This window comes from Aethalodelphis obliquidens, unplaced genomic scaffold, assembly GCF_003676395.1.
Source record: "Aethalodelphis obliquidens isolate GAN/ISIS:26980383/991018 unplaced genomic scaffold, ASM367639v1 scaffold28, whole genome shotgun sequence".
Taxonomy (NCBI): Eukaryota; Metazoa; Chordata; class Mammalia; order Artiodactyla; family Delphinidae; genus Aethalodelphis; species Aethalodelphis obliquidens.
The window spans coordinates 15,659,376-15,678,908 of record NW_020837972.1 but is presented as its reverse complement, the minus strand read 5'-3'; positions in this window follow the sequence as shown (position 1 = coordinate 15,678,908).

Sequence of the window (19,533 nt, the reverse complement as noted above, 5' to 3'; positions counted from 1 at the left end):
ACATGGAGGGTGAGGAAGAGGCTGGAGCCCCTGAGTGCACAGTGGTGCCATCACTGAGATGGAGAAGGCTGGGAGGGGAACAGGTAGAGGGACGTCCTAGTTGGTTTTGATAATGTTTGGTTTGAATTGTTAAAGTGGCAGTGTCATGAGGGCAGTAGGATTTGAGTCAGAGATTTAGGGTGTGATTTTGTGATAGAAGAACTATATATTCCGGTTTTTGTCCCTGGGCTCCTGGCCAGAGCTCCTAAAACTCTTGTAATTTCCTAAGTGATAAGAGTAATAGGAGCATCTTTCCTTTCTTTAAAAAAAATTTTTTTTTTTTTTCTTCTTGGCCACACCGCGTGGCACATGGAACTTCCCCGACCTGGGATCCAACCCGTGCCCCCTGCAGTGGAAGCGCGGAATCAACCACTGGACCACCAGGGAAGTCCCAGGAGCATCTTTTATTTGGTTTTGCCCCCAGCTCCTGAGATGCTCTAGTAATTAAGGTTAAAGGAGCATCTCTTGCTATTCAAAATGAGCCCCTTTGAACCACACCTGAGTTTACATTAATGAAGTGACTTTGGAAAGCCCCCAAGGATGGGGGGCTGGTTGCCAGGGGAACCAGCTAAGGGGTTAGACGGTTGGAACTTTTAGTCCCCCACCTCTCTTGGGGAGGGGAGAGGGGCTGGAGGCTGACTTAATCACTGGCAAGGAAGGATGGCATCATCCAGATTGGTCTAGATACTGGCAAGGAGACCAATGATTTAGTCAATTACACCCGACATAATGAAGCCTCAATTAAAAATCCTAACTGAAAGGGTTCGAAGAGCTCCAAGGTTGGTGAACCTGTGGAGGTGCTGGGAGAGTGGTGTGCCTGGAGAGGTCATGGAAGCTGTGTGTTCCATCATCCAATACCTTGCCCTATGCACCTCTTCCATCTGGCTGTTCCTGAGTTGTATCCATTTATGGTAAACCCTAATTTGGAGTAAACCATTTTCTAGAGTCCTATGAGCCATTCTAGCAAATTATTGATTGAGGAGGGGATCAGAGGAACCTCTGATTTATAGGTGGTAAGAAGCACAGGTGACAACCTGGACTTGCAACTGTTGTCTGAAGGGTGGAGGACGAGAGAGGGGAAGGCGTATGGGGCTGGGCCCTTAACCTGTGGGGTCTGTGCTAACTCCAGGCAGTTAGTGTCAGAATTGCTTGGTGTGCAAACCCCACACACTTGTTGAAATGAAAGTACTGAGTAGAGAGCAAAACATGGAGTTTTCCTTTTAGGGGGTCATGGGCACACAGCTGGTGTTGAAAACCATGGACCAGGTTGAGATTTCCCCCTCCCGAGTGTAGACAAAGTGGCCCAGGACTGAGCTAGAGATGGATCAGGTGAGGAAGAGGCTGCAAGGGAGACAGAGTAACCGGGAGGTAGAAGGAAAAACCCAGAGCGTGTAGGATCCTGGGGACCAAGAGGAGAGTGTGTGGAGGATAGAGGAGTGAATGGTGTCAGATGCTGATAGGAGTGGGCTGAAGAGTGCAGAGAGGGAAGGAAGTGGAGGGAAGGCACTTGAGAAACCACTCAAGGAAGAATGAGCGCTCATGAAAAGGAGCAGAGAAACAGGGCAGAAGTGGGAGGGCTGGTAGGGCCCACGCCGGAGTCCCCCTGGCCTAGCACGGAACCTGGAATGTAGGAAGCTGCCTTTATTCAGCTCTTACTGTATGTCAGGAGAAGATGTGCTAAGCATCGGAGAAGACTGTGAGTTACAAGGCCACACAGCTGGTAAGAGGCAGAGGTGGAGCACGAACCGTGCCCCAAACACAGGATTCTCAGTGGACTTCTCCCCCACCTGTGCCAGGAGCAGTGGGTGCCAGCGTTCAGGGGTCAGGTTCTCCCGTTCTCTGGAACCTTTCCTGTCGAAGTGGGTGAGACTTTTACACTGGGAAGAAGAGGACAGAAGGCGCTATAAGTACTTTCTGACTCTCACTGTGGTGAGCAGAACCTCAAACTAAAAGATTTAGCAGCATCGCTTTGTTCCACCTGCTGGTTACTCATGGAAACTACTCTTGCCCATGTGGTTCGGCCCTCCTGGCCAGCTGGAGAAGGTCCAACCAGATGGATGGGTCCCACGTTAGTCCAATGGTAGACTGACTCCCCAACTTCTCTCCACCCAGGAGATCAGTCTAGACCAATCTGGGTGATGCCATCCCTCCTTGCCAGTATCTGTTTCAGGAGAGGGCATATGACCCAATGCTCTGGCCAGTGAGACCTGAGGGGAAGCTTGCTCTTTCCAGGAGCATCGCAGGAGCCTGCTGCCTTTCTCCTTCCTCTGGTCCAGGTCTGGACCTAATGCCTGGACTGCACTCCTGCTCCCCGCTTGAGGAGGGCAGAGTGAGGGGCGGAAAGCACCCAGGCCCCCGATGATGCTGCCGGGTCACCAATCTACTCAGCCCACGGCCACCTGCATAATTCTGCTTTTGAGAGATGACACATTTCACTATTGTTTGGGTGAGGATTTCTGTTACTTATTGCCAAGAACATCCGGCGCTTGTCTGCACTTGGACACTTGTTGGGTTTTGGCTGCCGTTTAGCACCCATTCCTGTTAAGGGAACTGACTCACCTGTTGGGTCCAGTCTGATGGAACTGTTCAAGGTGTCCCCCTCTTCTAACTGAGAGGTGGGCACGTGACCCAAATGGAGCCAACGGGAAAGAGACAGACAGCTCACATCAGGGCGGGGTCTGCAGTGGAGAAGTTCTGTGGTTGTTGGTGCCTGTCTGTGCCAAGCCTGGGTCTCCAGCCTTCCCTTCCACCATGTGGGTGTCTCACTGCCTTCTGATAAACTCCCTGTTTGTTTCTGTCTGCCTGAGCTGGTCTCTCTCATTTGCATCCAAGGAACCCAGGCCAGGAGCTGAGGGAGAGAGAGATAGGGGAATTTCCTGCTGTTAAGGTAGTGTCCTCAGTGTGGGAGGTGGAGCTGTAAACATCCCCCTGGAATGTGTGGCAGAACAAGGGCAGGGAGCATGGTAACTGGGAGAAAATAACAGCCACCTGCATTGAGTGCACGCCTACTGCACGTCAGGCACTGTGCGGGCACATTCAACACATCTCCTTGTTTAATCTCTGCAACAACCCTGTGAGGCAGGAACTCTCATGAGTTAGGATTAGGTCCTGCTGTCAGAAGAAGTCTGAAGTATCAGTGGCTTAAACAAGTCAGAAGTTATTTCTTGTGCCAAAGGCTGGAGGTGCCTCCGCTCCACAAAGCACCTTCCAGCTCGCTGCTCCACCTTCCTAGGGCCTTCATCGTCATGGTCAAAGATGGCAGCACCTGCGCTTCAGGCAGGAGGACGGGGGATAAACAAGAAAAGGACACTATATGGGTGTATGCCAGCCATCTCTTCAGAGCGGCTTCACAGCACTGCTCCCACCCCATGGGGAGCCCTTGGTCCCAGGACACCCAGCTGCAAGGGAACATGGGAACTGCAGTCTTTATTCAGGGCACCTTGTGCCCAGCTAAAAAGTCTATGGTTGTTGAAGAAGTGGAGAGAGATCTTTGGGAAACGGCCAGTAATTCTACAGATGAGAAAAACAAGGCTCAGACAGGTGAAGTCACTTGTCCAAGGTCACCCAGCCATGGTGGTGGCAAGGCAGGACGTGAACTCACTGTCCATGGGAGCTGTGGTTAGTCAGACAGAGGAAAGCAGAGTCACAGGGCAGTTGCAGGGAGGAGGCCTCTCAGGGGAAGTGGTATTTAAGCTGGGTCTTCTCGGTTGGGAAAAGGGGAAAGAAGGACATTATTAAGAGCCGAGGTCTAGAGGAAAGAAAATCATTTCTCGGGGTAGCATCTTATAAAGTGCACCCTGGTCACAGGTGGACCATCTCCAGCAATGGGGAGCTCATTACCTGTGAGACAGCTCATTGTATTTGGGCGTATTTCTAGTCAGACTTCTCCCTTAGAAAGCGTGGTGGCTACCTTTAGTGTTTCCCTGCTCGGCATTGTCCCCCTCCTTCTGGTAATGTCAGCCATCCCCTAGTTTCAACACAGGTGGTTTGAGAGAGGCTGACCCAACCAGGCCAGTGGGGTTCCATAGAGGACTCTGGCTGGAACTCTTCACTGAGAAGTCCTCTGCTGGGACCGCTATTTGCAAGGGTGGGTAAGCCTGGACCTGTGGGCCATCATGCGGAGAAGGCCTGCCTGGGAGTTAGGCCAACACAGAGGAGAGCAGAGGTATCTGATGGAAAAATGGGAGGCTGCATCCTGCTGATCTCATTTGAGGCCCTGCATCCAGCTGTGCTCAGAGCCCTGGTCATGTCAGTTGTACAAGCCAACAAATTCCCTTTTTGCTACAGCCAGTCTGATTGGTATTCCTGTCACTGCCAACTAACAGAGGTAGAAATGTCAGCCCTCTTTTTATCACCACCTAGGAGGAGGTGGGGAGTATCTGTGTATTTTATGAAAGTAGTAGGGCTTACAGCAGAGTTTCTGCAAGTGTGGTCCATGAACCCCCCAGTATCTGCATCACTCTGATACTGAACTTGATGAATGCACTTTCCTGGGTCCCAATTTCCAAATCAGGATCTCTGGAGGTGAGGCCCAGGACTCTGCATTTTTTCAAGCACTCCAGGAGGTTCTCGTGTCTCCCAATCTGAGAAGCAACGGCTGAAACAGGTGACCTGGGATCCAACAGAGATCCTGCCACCAACGTGGACGTTACAAATCTCTTTAGATTTCCAGTAACAGCCAAACAGAACCCTTCCCTTGACTCGTTGTTTCACGGGTGCCCAGCAGAGTGCTGTGGAAATGCTTTATGTGTGCACCCCCGCATGTAATCCTCACAACCACTGAAAATCTTTATTTTAAGGAAAGGAATGGAGGTTCAGAGAGGTTTATTGACTTGCCTAATGTCACTCTGTTGGTGAATTTAAAACCAGTTTCTGTATCCATTCATCCGATGATGGACACTTAGGTTGTTTCCATCTCCTGGCTATTGTAAATAGAGCTGCAATGAACATTTTGGTACATGACTCTTTTTGAATTATGGTTTTCTCAGGGTATATGCCCAGTAGTGGGATTGCTGGGTCATATGGTAGTTCTATTTGTAGTTTTTTAAGGAACCTCCATATATACAATGGAATATTACTCAGCCCTAACAAGGAACGAAATTGAGCTATTTGTAATGAGGTGGATGGACCTAGAGTCTGCCATATAGAGTGAAGTAAGTCAGAAAGAGAAAGACAAATACCGTATGCTAACACATATATATGGAATTTAAGAAAAAAAAAAATGTCATGAAGAACCTAGGGGTAAAACAGGAATAAAGACACAGACCTACTAGAGAATGGACTTGAGGATATGGGGAGGGGGAAGGGTAAGCTGTGACAAAGGGAGAGAGTGGCATGGACATATATACACTACCAAACGTAAAATAGATAGCTAGTGGGAAGCAGCCGCATAGCACAGGGAGATCAGCTCGGTGCTTTGTGACCAGCTAGAGGGGTGGGATAGGGAGGGAGGGAGACACAAGTGGGAAGAGATATGGGAACATATGTATATGTATAACTGATTCACTTTGTTATAAAGCAGAAACTAACACGCCATTGTAAAGCAATTATACTCCAATAAAGATGTAAAAAAAAAAAATTCCTCCTTGTTCCACCCCCCGCCTGCCCCAACCTGATAACTCCCCCGAAGCCCATTTCTGGCCCCCTGGTGTCTGTCTTCTTTCTGTCCTCACTGTAATCCATCCTGGGCCATGTCACCACCACCTGCTGCTTCCAGCAGTCTTTCTACTTTCACTCTTGTCTTCCTCAGACCTGCGCTCCCCACCCAGTACTGAGAGCGACTTTCACAAAATCATATCTCTTAAAAAATATCACAAACATTCAAAAATTATACAGAATACTATAAAAACAGCCATGTCCTCGCCACCAGGTTAAGGAATAAAGTATTTTTCTTGAGTCACAAAGCTCAGAAACCTTCACTGGTTTTCCCTTGCTCTTGAGATTAAAATCCTGTGGCCAAGGAGGCCTTCCCTGCCTGGCCTGGGCCCTGCTCCACTGAGCTTCGTCCGCACCCCTCTACTCTGCTCCTGCTGCCCTGCCTTGATTTCCTCTCCTGCACCAGGCTCCTCACTCAGGGCTGGCATGCCTGTTATTCCTCCTGTAGAAACGCCGGCCTGCCATGTGGGTGCAGCTGGCAGTGCCTTCTCACGCTCAAGTCTGTTGCAATGGCACTTCCTCAGGAACGCACCCCCACCCCCCCAAAGCAGGCCGTCCCTGGTCATCCCCCCGCTCACACTGATCCATGCTGTTTAGCTCTTGGCTTAATGCCTGTCTCTTGTACCAGACTGAGTTCCATGAGGGCAGGACTCCTGCCTTCCCAGGGCCTATTGCAGAGTAACTGCTATAGTACCTGGATGAAGAAAGGTATTAATGAAGTGTCAGCCTTTTGCAACCCCAGTAAAATATGTAACACGTATTCACCTGACAAACATTTACTGAGGGCCTACTATGTATTTGGCTGATCTTTATTTCATTAAAAAAAAAAACAACCAGAGACTTCCCTGGTGGTCCAGTGGTAGAGAATCCGCCTTCCAATGCAGGGTACGCGGGTTCGGTCCCTGGTCGGGGAACTAAGATCCCACGTGCTGTGGGGAAACTAAGCCTGCGTGCCACAACTACTGAGCTCGCACACCACAACTAGAGCCTACGAGCCCTGGAGCTCACGTGCTACAACTAGAGAGAGAAAACCCACACGCCACAACTGGAGAGAAGCCCGCGCGCCGCAACTAGAGAGAAACCCAAGCAGACCACACGCTGTAACGAAAAGATCCCGCATGTCTCAACTAAAACCCCCGCACACAAAAAAAAAAAAAAAGGAAAATAAAATAAATATTAAAAAAAAAAAACCCACATCATTTGCCTTAATAACAATCTGTGCTTCAGTTTCCTTATTCATTAATAATATGGGGATCTGAGTACCTACCTTGGGCATGGAAAGACAGAATGAGTTAATACAGGGACGGCTCAACGTGGTGCCTGGCACACACAGTAGCAGGGACTATGAGGGCCAATATCGGGACAGGCACTGTTTTTTTTTTTTTTGCGGTATGCGGGCCTCTCACTGTTGTGGCCTATCCCGTTGCGGAGCACAGGCTCCGGACGCGCAGGCTCAGTGGCCATGGCTCATGGGCCCAGATGCTCTGCGGCATGTGGGATCTTCCCAGACTGGGGCACGAACCTGTGTCCCCTGCATCGGCAGGCGGACTCTCAACCACTGTGCCACCAGGGAAGCCCAGCACTGGGTTTTATACCAAACAAAACCTGGGCATCACCCAACACTTGCTGGGTCTTTTCCTGGGCCATGGATAGAATGTCCAGTTTCCTAAGCTGCACCAGTTTGTGCTGGCAACACTACTTCTTCTCTGCACTCCCCAACTTTAGGCTTGGCTATTCATCTGGCAGGATTACAAAAGCAACTTCTCTGGAAGGTGCTGTCTTTCTATCAATGTGGGGGAATTCACTCCTCCACTGGTTGTTAATTCTAGCTATAAGTATTTGAATGATACAGCTGTTGATATTTGGTAGCATTTTAAAACCATTCTGTTGAGAAGCTGCTTTGTTTCCTATCATTGCACAAAATAAGTTGATGGAAAATCCAGAAGCCCATTTTGGCTGCAAATAACAGAAAACTCAATTCAAACAGGAAATGTGTCACTTAACTGAACTAGTCCAGTGGTTGTACAGGCTTCAGGTATGGTCTGATCAAGGCTCTGGCTCTGTTTCTCTGCTGTTCCTTGGCCTTTCTATTCTCCTTGGGTTGGTTTTTGTCCTCAGACTAGCTTCCCTCCTTGTTGCAAAATGTAGCAGTTCTAGACTTCACACTGGCATACCACAACTTAGAGGCCTTCTTGCCCCATACCCCCATCATAGAATGGTCCTGGGCTTCCTTCTGTTCTGATTAGACCAATCTGGATTGTCTTTCTATTCCTGAACAACATACTCTGGCCAGCGAAATACCATGTGTTAGGTGGCTTGGGTTGGGCTGACCATGACTAGACCAATTTTTCTGCCAATGAGTAGTGGCATTAATTGTGTCCCACTTTGGGCTCTATATACAGGAGAGGGGGAGGTGCAAGTTGGGAGGCAACTGTACTGTCCAAAAGTTGGGGAAATTTTTAAGCGTGAGCAACAGAGTTTCCCAAAGTAAACCTGAGAAGGGATACTTGAGCCCAGGGATGCATCAAACACTACTACCTCAGCCTGAAATGCCCATCTAGAACACCGTGGGGAAGGCCCTGTTGTTTTCTGATTATGTCCAATTTTACCCTCACAGAAATAACCCTGAACCCCAGGAAGGATGAAGAATCTGTTCTGGGACCTCTAATGTATGCTGAGGACATGCCAGCCATTCAATTAGTATATTTTTTAAAGGAAAGAACTAAGGATGTGTTGACCTGTAATCAGAAGGCACTTACTGTCAAATCATTGAAACTTGGTGTCTGACACATGCAGACATGCACCCACGCACAAGTACACATGTGCTCATAAATAAAAATAAATGATCTAGAAGAACACAAGGGCAATGAAAGACCATGGAAAATTTGGCATCTAAATGGCCCTGGTTTTTGGTTTTAACACAGCACAGCACAGCCACGCTTCCTTGTCTGTGCCTGGCCTATGTGGCCCCGAGTCTACCTCCTGTGACATGGTGACTCATCAGGGCTCAAGGGGTGAAGCAAGGACACCTGTAACACACAGGGACACTGAGTTGGATGTCACTGCCATGCAAACAAGCATTTCAAACCAGTCTACTCTCAAAGGATGTTGGTGGAAGGCAGGCAGTGCTCTCTTTGAAAGGCAAGTTAATGTATCAAATTATTAAAAAAATGCATATACATTTACCCCTTGACTCTTCTTATGAACTTATCCCAAAGGCACTGGGCCAGTGACATGGAAAGATGTATGTGCAAGTTACTCACCACAGCGCTACTGAGAGAGCACGGGCTGGGAACCGCCCCAGCGTCACTGATAGAGAACTGGTTGAAGAAACCGTTCCATTCCCACCCTGGAGGACCATGAAGCTGGAAAAGTGCAAGAGGAACTCAAATACTGCTATGAAATGGCCTCCAAGAGAAACTGTTACAGAAAAATGTACGGTATGAGCAAGTGTGCCTGATATACTTCCATTCTCCAAGAAAGAGGGGGTCTGGGAATATACAGATGTATTTACTTATATTAAACTCACACATATGCACACACTTAGGAGTATTAACAAACAGGGTGAGGTAAGGACAGGGTGGAGAGGGCAGGGACAGAAGTTAGACTTCTCTGAATATAACTTGCTTTGTATATTTGACTTTGGGACCATGTAAATAGTTTATCCTTAGGTACAAAAGCAAAATTTAAATAAAAATAAATTTAAACAAGCAAGATGAGAAAACTCCCTGGCGGTCCAGTGGTTAGGACTCTGTGCTTTCACTGCTGAGAGCCTGGGTTTGATCCCTGATCCCTGGTCAGGGAACTAAGATCCCACCTACAAGCTGCGTGGTACAGCCAAAAAAAAAAAGGAGAAGCAAGATGAAACAAATGAACAATTTTGTTTTATTCTGGCATAATCCCACTGAGAGGAATTGTCTCAGGTGACTGTAAAACATGGTAATTTAAAAGGACTCTAAGGACAAAAAGAACTATTAAAAAATTCAGTACTCATATTATTAATAATATTCATATTTTTCTGCAACTATTATAGGTAATATAGGATGAAGCAAATAAATAATTGTTAGCATTGCTGGGAACTAATATTTTCATTATAAGAGAATAAGACACAAATGTAAAATCAAAGAAGTAAAACCATGTAATCCTAAGTTTGGATTGGAAATATCAGCATGAATTAATGATCTAGTTTCTCACGTACTTCCTAGCTTTGTTCACTGAAAAGGCCTAGAAACAAACTCAATAGCAATGAGCCCCAACCCCAACACTAAATGACCAAAAGCCATTTCCCACTGAAGGGAACTGTGGCTCTGGAGAAATGGAGGGAAGTTCAAAATGCACTTAGCACCTTGTCAGAGCAGAAGGCACGTAAATCCATAGTAGAGTCACGTCAAAAGGACATAGCCAAAAAAAAAAAAAAAAAAAGATGTAGGGAAACTCAAAGAGGCTCTGACTGGCTAAAGATGGTAAAAGGTAAACTTTGAGAATATGAATTGCAACGGATTGAAGCCCACGAGTTCATAATGATACTAAAACAGAGCAAAACAAAACAAATCCTGACTCTCTGGTCACCTCTGAAAGGATGGTGACACATTTATTTTGAAAACTGGTAAATAAGGGACTTCCTTGGCAGTCCACTAGTTAAGACTCCGCGCTTCCACTGCAGGGGGTGTGGATTTCATCCCTAGTTGGGGAACTAAGATTCCACATGCCACGTGGCACGGCCAAAAAAAATTTTTTTAAATTGGTAAATAAAGGGAAAGAGTCAAGCGTTTATCCTGACTTTCCTGTACACGTTATAACTCAGGGTAATCATAGAGCAGAGGAAGGAAAGTTTCTCTGTAGAGACATATTCTTGGTAACAAATGAAGAAAGAATGTCAGAGTATGGACAGTTTCCAATCCCTAATGTTTTAGTATCATTATGTCTTTCAGTGTATTTGAATACTGACTGGGTATTAGGTGTGATAACGGTATCATAGTTATGTTTTAAAAAAATCATCTTTTAGAGGTACAAACTGAAATATTTATAAATATGATATCTAGGACTTACTTCAAAATGATGTTAGGGGAGTTAAGTAGAAATGACACAGCTCGGCTCCAAGTTGACTGTGCAGGCTGAATGACACCCACATGGGGGTTCACTACTCTTCTAATTGTTTACATATTTGAAATTTTTTCAGAATGAGAAGTTGAAAAACCTGACCTCCCCTTCTGATTAACAATTTGACTTCATGGAGTCTATTTAACAGATAGCACTTGAGTTGAACATGTGTTCACCTCACTATGGACAAGGATATTTATTCAGCATTAGTATAGCAGCAAACAAGGGCAAACAACCTAAAAGTCCATCCAATGGGGGCTGGTTAAATCAATTATGGCAAAAATATACAAATAGCTCTAAAAAAGAATAAGGCAGCAATATGTACACATAATATAAGATGATCTCCAAGATTACTGAGTATAGGTTAATATACTTACATAAACCAAAATGTAGAAGTGTGTTAAAAATTAGTGTGTAAGGAAAAAGATCAACTTACAAATACACAGGATTGGAGATTCGCTGTCTCTGAGGAGGAAAACTGAAGCTTAGAAGACCTTTCACTGTCTATCCTTTTTTACCTTCAGGAAAAAAACCCTTTTTAACCACATGCATGGTCATTATCCACTACATAAAATCAATGAGAAAATCTGAACAAGATGCTCTAGGGTACATGGGCACAGGGGTAGCAGCTAATGAACCATCATTTTGAGTGAGCTGCCACACCTGGCAGGTGCCCCAGGCCCCCTCATTGTCTTGTGCTCAGCCCTTGCTTGGTTTTGGGGGTGCGGTCCCTGCTGCTTCCTTCTAGCACAATCACAGAGCTGTACTGGGGCCCCCTGAGCTTATTTCCGTCTTTTGGAACTGATTCAGAAGGCACTCCTCAACCTGCACTTGAGAAACCAGGGCTGGGAACGTGGCTTGTTACAAAGAACAAATGTTTACAGGTAAATACTGTCAGTTCTGTTGGCATAAAACAGCTTTCTGTGTCTGATTGTGATAGGATTTTCCTCCCCACATTTTACTATTGTATTCCCGACTTCACACTTCTCTATTTTCCACAAAGGGAGGAAGAATGTTCTTTTAATAAGCTTTTTGAAAAATTAGAACCAGGGGTTGAGTTCAAAGAATGAGGTAGCTGTATAATATACTAATACGGGAAAATCTACCATAATAAAAACAATGTTCCAATACCACTGGCATTAAAAAGAAAAAAAAAGATTGAGTAAGATTTACACTCATACACACTGGTTTAAGTAGCCATATCCATGAAAAGTGCAAAAAAAACCAGGAACAGCTTCATCTGGGGAGGGTGGCCGAGGGGCCAGGGAGAATGGAAGATTTACTTTAACCTTTTAGAGTGTTTTGGAAAATGACTTACGTGCATTACACCTTTTCAAAAAGTGAATTAATTTAAAAGGTTAAAACATGCCTTAAAAAAGGAGAATTAATTAGTTGTAATTGATTTGTTGAGACTCTGTGTGAAACAATTGATATTTTTCCTTCAGTTTCCTGGTTGGCTTGGTGTGACTTGTAGAAAGCTTGTGGATCTTTGTAGAACAGAATTTCACAACAGTGCATTTTGCTAAGTAATTCCATTTTTGGTTATCAACTATAAGATGGTAAGGAGGCTGGGATTAGCGTTTTAACTGTTTTATACCTTTCATTTAATGCTACATGGTTTGGTGGCAGGATGCAGTCAAGCAATAATAGTAATGTCTCATATTTACCACACAGCTATTATGGGTCTGGGTCTCAGTTCTTTCCATGTATTAATGTTTAAAATCTTTACAGCAATCACTGATGTAATGTTTCCATCCCTATTTTTTAACCAAGGGAAACACTGAGGCACAAAGAGGTTAAATGACTTGCCCAAGGCCACACCACCAGCAATGGCAGTGAGGATTCCCACCTCGGCCCTAGGGTATAGAGTCCATGCTCTAACCACTGCCCAGTACGGCCCTTAGGAAGAGGAAGAGCTGCGAGCTGCTGCATATGTGGGCTTCTGCAGACTTGGGAGCTACTGTAACTAGCTCAAGGCCACACATATCCATAAATTCATTACAGAAATGGGTACCTCTGTGTATGTAAGAACTAGCTTGAGCAGCAGTTTGCAGAAAACTCTATAATTGAGTTACTTTTCCTACTTCTTTGTAACAAACGACTCCTAAAGGAATAGGAAGCTCAAATTGAATCTCACCCATCTATATTGTAAAGAAACTACTAACAATTCAGAAAGTTCCCTTATGGCTGTAGATGTATGATTCTACTGTTTTTTCATCAAAATGAACACAGATCTGCTCATCATAAATACTAAAGTTATTACCAACAGGATTTCTGTTACTCCTGGCAAAGAAACCATGAGTGAGATAATTACTAAAAAGAGTGCATAAATACCATTTTAAAACAAGAGATATAAAGAAAAAAAAAGGGAGAATTAAATTCCAGGCCTGGAAATTTTCTTTGTATTTTAGAAACCCTCTCTAGAATTAAAGTAGTCATCATGAGAATGGCTACCTTCAAACCAAATGAAGTCTGAGGCAGGACCCTGGCCCACTCACTCATTCAAACCAGCACTTACCCCCTCTAAACTATGCAAACTTGATGAAGCTATAAATCCTTTCCTTAGAAAGATTCACAGGTAATATACTGCATAGAATTTCAGGGAGCTCACAGACCCAGATCAATAACCCCAGAGGCTGAACTGTGGAATTATGGCGTGAGGAACCTCTGCTGCCTAGTCTCGCTGCTCAGTTCCTTTGACCTAAATCCTGATAGTCTTTCCACCACAGCTGCTTCACTTCCTGGTGTGGAATCCAAGTGTATAATAAATTCTTATAAAAGGAAAACTGCATAGCAAATCAACATGGGTCTTTAAAATAGTAGTAAATACACCCACTCAGTAAATTATTTCCTATATCAAACTCTGATCTTAAAAGGATTTGCAGGTGGTAACTTCAAACAATTTAAATATAAAGTAAAAAATAATTCCCATTTGAAGTGGCATCCAGGATCAAAGAAAGGAACTATTAAAGAGAAATCTGACAGGCACCTGAATACTAAACTCTCTGGGTTTAAGTGGTGGTATGTTTGAATTCATAAAACAATGCCAAGGATTCAACTTAATTAGATCAACTACTGAAATAGAAATGAGCTAAAGAGACTCGAAGAGACCAAAGGATGGAAAAAGACCCTGAAAGATTCTCTTGATTAAAATAACTAAAATATTAAATGAAATGTAAAAACTATGTTAAAAAATAAATTATAGGGCTGGCAGGAAAGAGATTAGCAGAGTGATGCTTAAACAAAGTGGAAATAGGAACCTTGAACTTTGGGAAGCACATGGGCACCAAGATGGCTTTGTCTTAAAGGCTTCTTCAAAACCCTGGAGACCTTCCACTTCGGTTTTTATAACTCTCTAGGGGTGCTGGGGAAGGAGATAAAGTCCAGAACCTACTCAAGGCAGGGAATCTATTAGAAAGCTGCCATTTTTTTAAGACCCCAAACTTTATGACATTGCTGAATTATGTAGGCATACCCCCATAGTTCAACCTAATTATAGCAGACCCCAATTACAGCTGGGTATATGGCATTAAAAACAGAAGAAATAACCCTGCCATGCAGGAGATGGCAAAGAAGCCTATCTTGACCCTGGCACTGGGTAGAGGGGAGTAAAAAGCTCTTTCCTACGAATTCATTGCTAGGACCTAAACATTTGAGGCTTAATTTCATGATACCTGTATGATGTGAAAAACAGCAAGTGAGGAATTAAAGATTCTATGTTGCTACTGCACCAGTTTACCCAGAAGGGCAAACTCCTATCTTCTCTGGGGAAACTTAACTTCAATCCAGGCTGCAGAGACTCCCCACAGATAAAGATAAAAAGGACAAGTAAAACGGACAACTCCAAGTAAAATATCACAAAACACACAGAAATGAGAACCAGCAGGAACAACAAAGAAACTCCCAAAGATTTCAGATATTGGGATAACAACCATTTTACCATATTCAGGGAAATAACACTTAAGTTTAAAAAGATTAGGAGGACTTCCCTGGTGGCGCAGTGGTTAAGAATCTGCCTGCCAATGCAGGGAACACAGATTCGATCCCTGGTCTGGGAAGATCCCACATGCCGCGGAGCAACTAAGCCCATGTGCCACAAATACTGAGCCTGTGCTCTAGAGCCTGTGAGCCACAACTGCTGAGCCCATGTGCCACAACTGCTGAAGCCCGCATGCCTAGAGCCCGTGCTCTGCAACAAAGCGAAGACACCGCAATGAGAAGCCCGCACGCAGCAACAAAGACCCAAAACGGCCAAAAATAAATAAATAATTTATAATAAATAAATAAATAAAAAATTAGGAGAGAGTAAATGACAAAGAATAGCCAAGCAGATTTTGAAATCTAAACAAAACAAAATGTGAAATAAAAATACAGTGATTAAAATTTAAAATTCAGTGGATGGATTAGATAGATTAGGCATGACTGAGGAGAAAATTAATAAACTAGAAGACAGAGATGAAGCTATTTTTGAGAATGCAGATCATAAGGACAGAGACTGAAAAAAATGAGAGGTTAAAGAGAAATGGAAAGATGAGGTCTAACACATATCTTGCTGTAGATGTCAAAGGAGAATGGGAAGAAGAGCAAAGATAGTAACTTCTAACACTAATAATTTAAATTAAATTTGTTAGAGTAACCACCAAAAGAACAGTGAGTTATAAAGAATATAACTTCAAATAGAAAAGAAGTGGAGGAAAAGAAAAGCAAAAAGGAGGGGAACCCCCCACCACACGCCCACAAAACCAAAAACTGGGAATCAAGCATGTCAACATGGATAAACCCCTAAAAAAAAACATGTTGAAAGAAACCATTTATAGAAGAATACACAGTGTAATTTTCATTACATAAAGTTCAAAAATTGGCAAAATTTAACATATTGTTCAGGGATACAATGAAGAAAAAGCAAGGATATGATTATATACACACATTGGAATACATTTAATTACACCACACACTCAAAAAACATAAATGGCATGGAACACCCTCAGTGAAAAACCCTGGTCTCCTAAAGGATGTTTTGTTAGGATCTGCAGGATGCTTTCCTGATCTACTGTGTCCCATAATGCAATGCTAGGAAATGAAAGCCAGCTAAATAACTTTCAAAGTGCTACCTTGTTTGACTTTCTACCCAAAGAGTACTTAGCTAGTTAGATCTTAGACATGGCATCACAAAGTTTGAAAAGGCTCTAATAGTAGAAGGTTATACTGACATCCTATCGACGCTTACAAGCCTGTAAGTATATAGAATGATAAGCCTCTGCTTCTAACAGAGGCTTTCTGATTTTATTTTACAAATGATGCCTTTTGATACGTTTTTGTTTGAAGGGTTCCACCTGGCAAAAAAAAAAAAAAGTTTGAACAGCACAGCAGGAATCCTAGCTTCCTGGAGTTGGAAGGGAATGCAGATCACCTTTCTCAAGTCTCAGTATAAATACAACTGAAAACTGTGTGAATCTGAGCAAGGTTATGGATTTTAAAAATAATCTTATAAAAGCACATCATGGTGACCAAAATGTGCACTCAATAAGCAATCTGCACGGCAGCAAATTTTAGGATTGCTGGTTTTCTTTCCTCTCTTTAGTCCATCATCATTAGAAATACCCAATGGCCCTAGAACAGCAAAAGGAACACAAAGCAAATCTCAAACCAATCTAAGCAAAGCAAAATCCAGCCAACCCCTGCCCTGATCCACCACACTGGATCCGTGCATCTTATTTATCATGTACAGCCTCCCGACCAGGGGATTAAGTCTACAATCTGTTGAAGTCAACTCCAGCTATCCCTTAATCAGAAAGATTAAACCTAAATATGAGAAGGAAGATATTGGTGTTTGTCAGTGGGTCATCAAAATTTGGAAAGTGACTTTATTTTGGTAAATAAAAGGTAGAGAATTTGCCTCCACTAAAGGCTCGTGGAGTTGGTGAATGAGAACATTTCCAGCAGATGGCATGTGAACTTCTGCCAACCTCAGCAAGAACATCCTTAATCCCACCCGCTCTCCTGCCACACCTACCTAACTTGCCAGGGTTTTGCTGGAAAGGTCAAGCAGCCAGTCTGTCCCAGAACATAATGACTGGTTACTGTTCTCTTGTTCACCAGCCCTGAACAACTGGTGTGTGGGCTGGTCATCTCTGGGAGACATGGTATTTGATACTGTGCTAACTGGCTGGCTAGAAGAAAAAAAGAATACACATTTTTTAAGTGGTTCCTTAGTATTTTTTCTACAGTTACATCAAATATACATCTTGGCTGAATGATTATTAAAATTCAGTAGTGGTTACAGCCAAATATCACTGCTAGAGAACTGGTTGTTTGGGACATAAGAATGAATCTGAAATTTATCCCAAAAAATCTGTCTTAAATTATTAAAATTGTCAGAATTTTCCAAAGTAGACACTAGGCAGGAATGATTCTTAGCACCATCAGTTTCTTTACTGCCCCGTGTGGTCAGCATCTGCACATCTGTAAATACTAGGCAGATGCTCACGGTTACCTGAAGCTGTGGAAGAAGTTGTCGTTTGGCTGGCCCTAAAACCAAATTGAGTGCTGCGTCCTAACAGTAAGATAATGACGTTAAAAGCACTTAAAAGATTGTTGCCACACTGATTAATTTCCAACATTCTGCAGGCTTATAAACTTTTGTTAGCTCAGAGAATATAAAGTGCATCCTTAACTTATCTAGGTAACAGTCTATTTCCCTACTTAATTATTTCTAACTTTCTTAGTTTTAACTTCTTGGTTAAAAAACTGTGTTTGTAATTAACTGAAGTGCTTTACTTAATCCTATAACATGTACTTCAAATAACTGACAATATACATACCCATAATTCTCACAACTAAAATGCTTACCTGTACTTGAAATTTTTCAGATATTTGCAATAAATCCAAATGTCATGACTGAATGACTGAATCTATTGTGATCAGATGGATAGCAGTCACCTCTGTGTTCACACAATCATTAATCACGTACTAATTCACGAATGCAGAAAATTTAAGTATTCATTCTATTTCTTGGGCTGAGGTTGACGGCACTGATAGTACATCTTCATTTTCACTTTTTTTTTTTTTTTAAATTAGTTTATTTTTGACTGCCTTCGGTCTTCGTTGCTGCACGCAGGCTTTCTCTAGTGGCAGCGAGTGGGAGCTACTCTTCGTTGTGGTGCACGGGCTTCTCATTGCGGTGGCTTCTGTTGTTGCAGAGCATGGGCTCTAGGCACACGGGCTTCAGTAGTTGTGGCACACGGGCTTCAGTAGTTGTGGCACACGGGCTTCAGTAGTTGTGGCACACGGGCTTCAGTAGTTGTGGCACACGGGCTCAGTAGTTGTGGCTCACGGGCTTAGTTGCTCTGCGGCATGTGGGATCTTCCCGGCCCAGGGCTCGAACCCGTGTCCCCTGCATTGGCAGGCGGATTCTTAACCACTGCACCACAAGGGAAGTCCTTCATTTTCACTCTTCATCTTAAGTTCACATACATAATCCAGTAACGATGAATGAAAATTGACTTTTGCCTGTACTTGTATCAAATTTTCCTAATGTAACTTTTGTGCTGCCATCGATGTAAATCTTGGAAATATTCTTTGGTGTCTTATAACTCTACAGTGAATGCTTATTATGCGTAAGTCAAGTTGTAGGCACTTTTTATGGGTTTAATCTTCACAATTCCACCATTTTACAGGTGAGGAAACCGAAGCCTGGAGCAGATGTCACATTCTTCTGGTGTAGGCTGACGTGTACAGCTGATTTGCAGAACAAAAAAAAGTGAAGAACCATCCTTGCAGATTCAAACTAACTGGTCTGCAAGGCTGAGTGAGCTTTGGGTCTGTCTTTTCTTAAGAGGTAGGAAATGGCATACAGAACTTGAAATCTCTTTTTTTTTTTTGGCTGTGCTGCATGTAATCCTAGTTCCCCGACTAGGGATTGAACCCGCGCCCCTGCATTGGAAGTGTGGAGTCTTAACCACTGGACTGCCAGGGAAGTCCCCTCTTTATTTTTGAAGGAGCTCTTTAATTTCTACGTAACCACACACGAACAAACACTGCTTCTTTGCCCTCATGCCAATAACCAGCTCTATGCCCTCTCTTCTACTACATTCATGACAACTTGGATGAGACCCTTACCTTCGAGGGTGTTTCTGTCAAAATAAACCTAACAATTTTCATGTAGCACCTCCTTACAATGGCTTTTGCCTTTCTCGACTACCAAGATGCCCACCTTGTCTTAGCTGTACTGGTTGATCTTACATCTTCACTTCCCCACAAACTGGGTTTTCTTTCAACCTTTCATCATGGCTCCACACTGGGAAACTTAGGTTCTCTTCCTTTCCAGCAGTCTAAATCCTGTGCCATCTTCATGGATCAGCAGTCATTTGTTCCCAGCTCCCATGTCTCATATATTCCACTTACGTGTATGTTACTTGAAATGCCTCTAGTCTTATATCAAGCGCCTGAAGAACAAGATGCTATGTTAGAATCTGCTGTTTACTGCAGATAGATGTGGCAAGCCTAATCCAGTAGGTACAAATCAGTAATTTCTGTGAATGGGTTTAAACGTATTATGTTGACTATCTAGCTACATAAGGATGGCAATACCTGTCTTTCTGAATGGTTTTGTAATGGTGCTATTAACTTGAGAACTGAAATACTTTATAAAATACTTTAAAAAAAACTAGAATTGAAAAAATTACACTAATAATTGCAACAAATTCATTTCCTAGTTATTTCTTTTGTATCTGCTGAAAA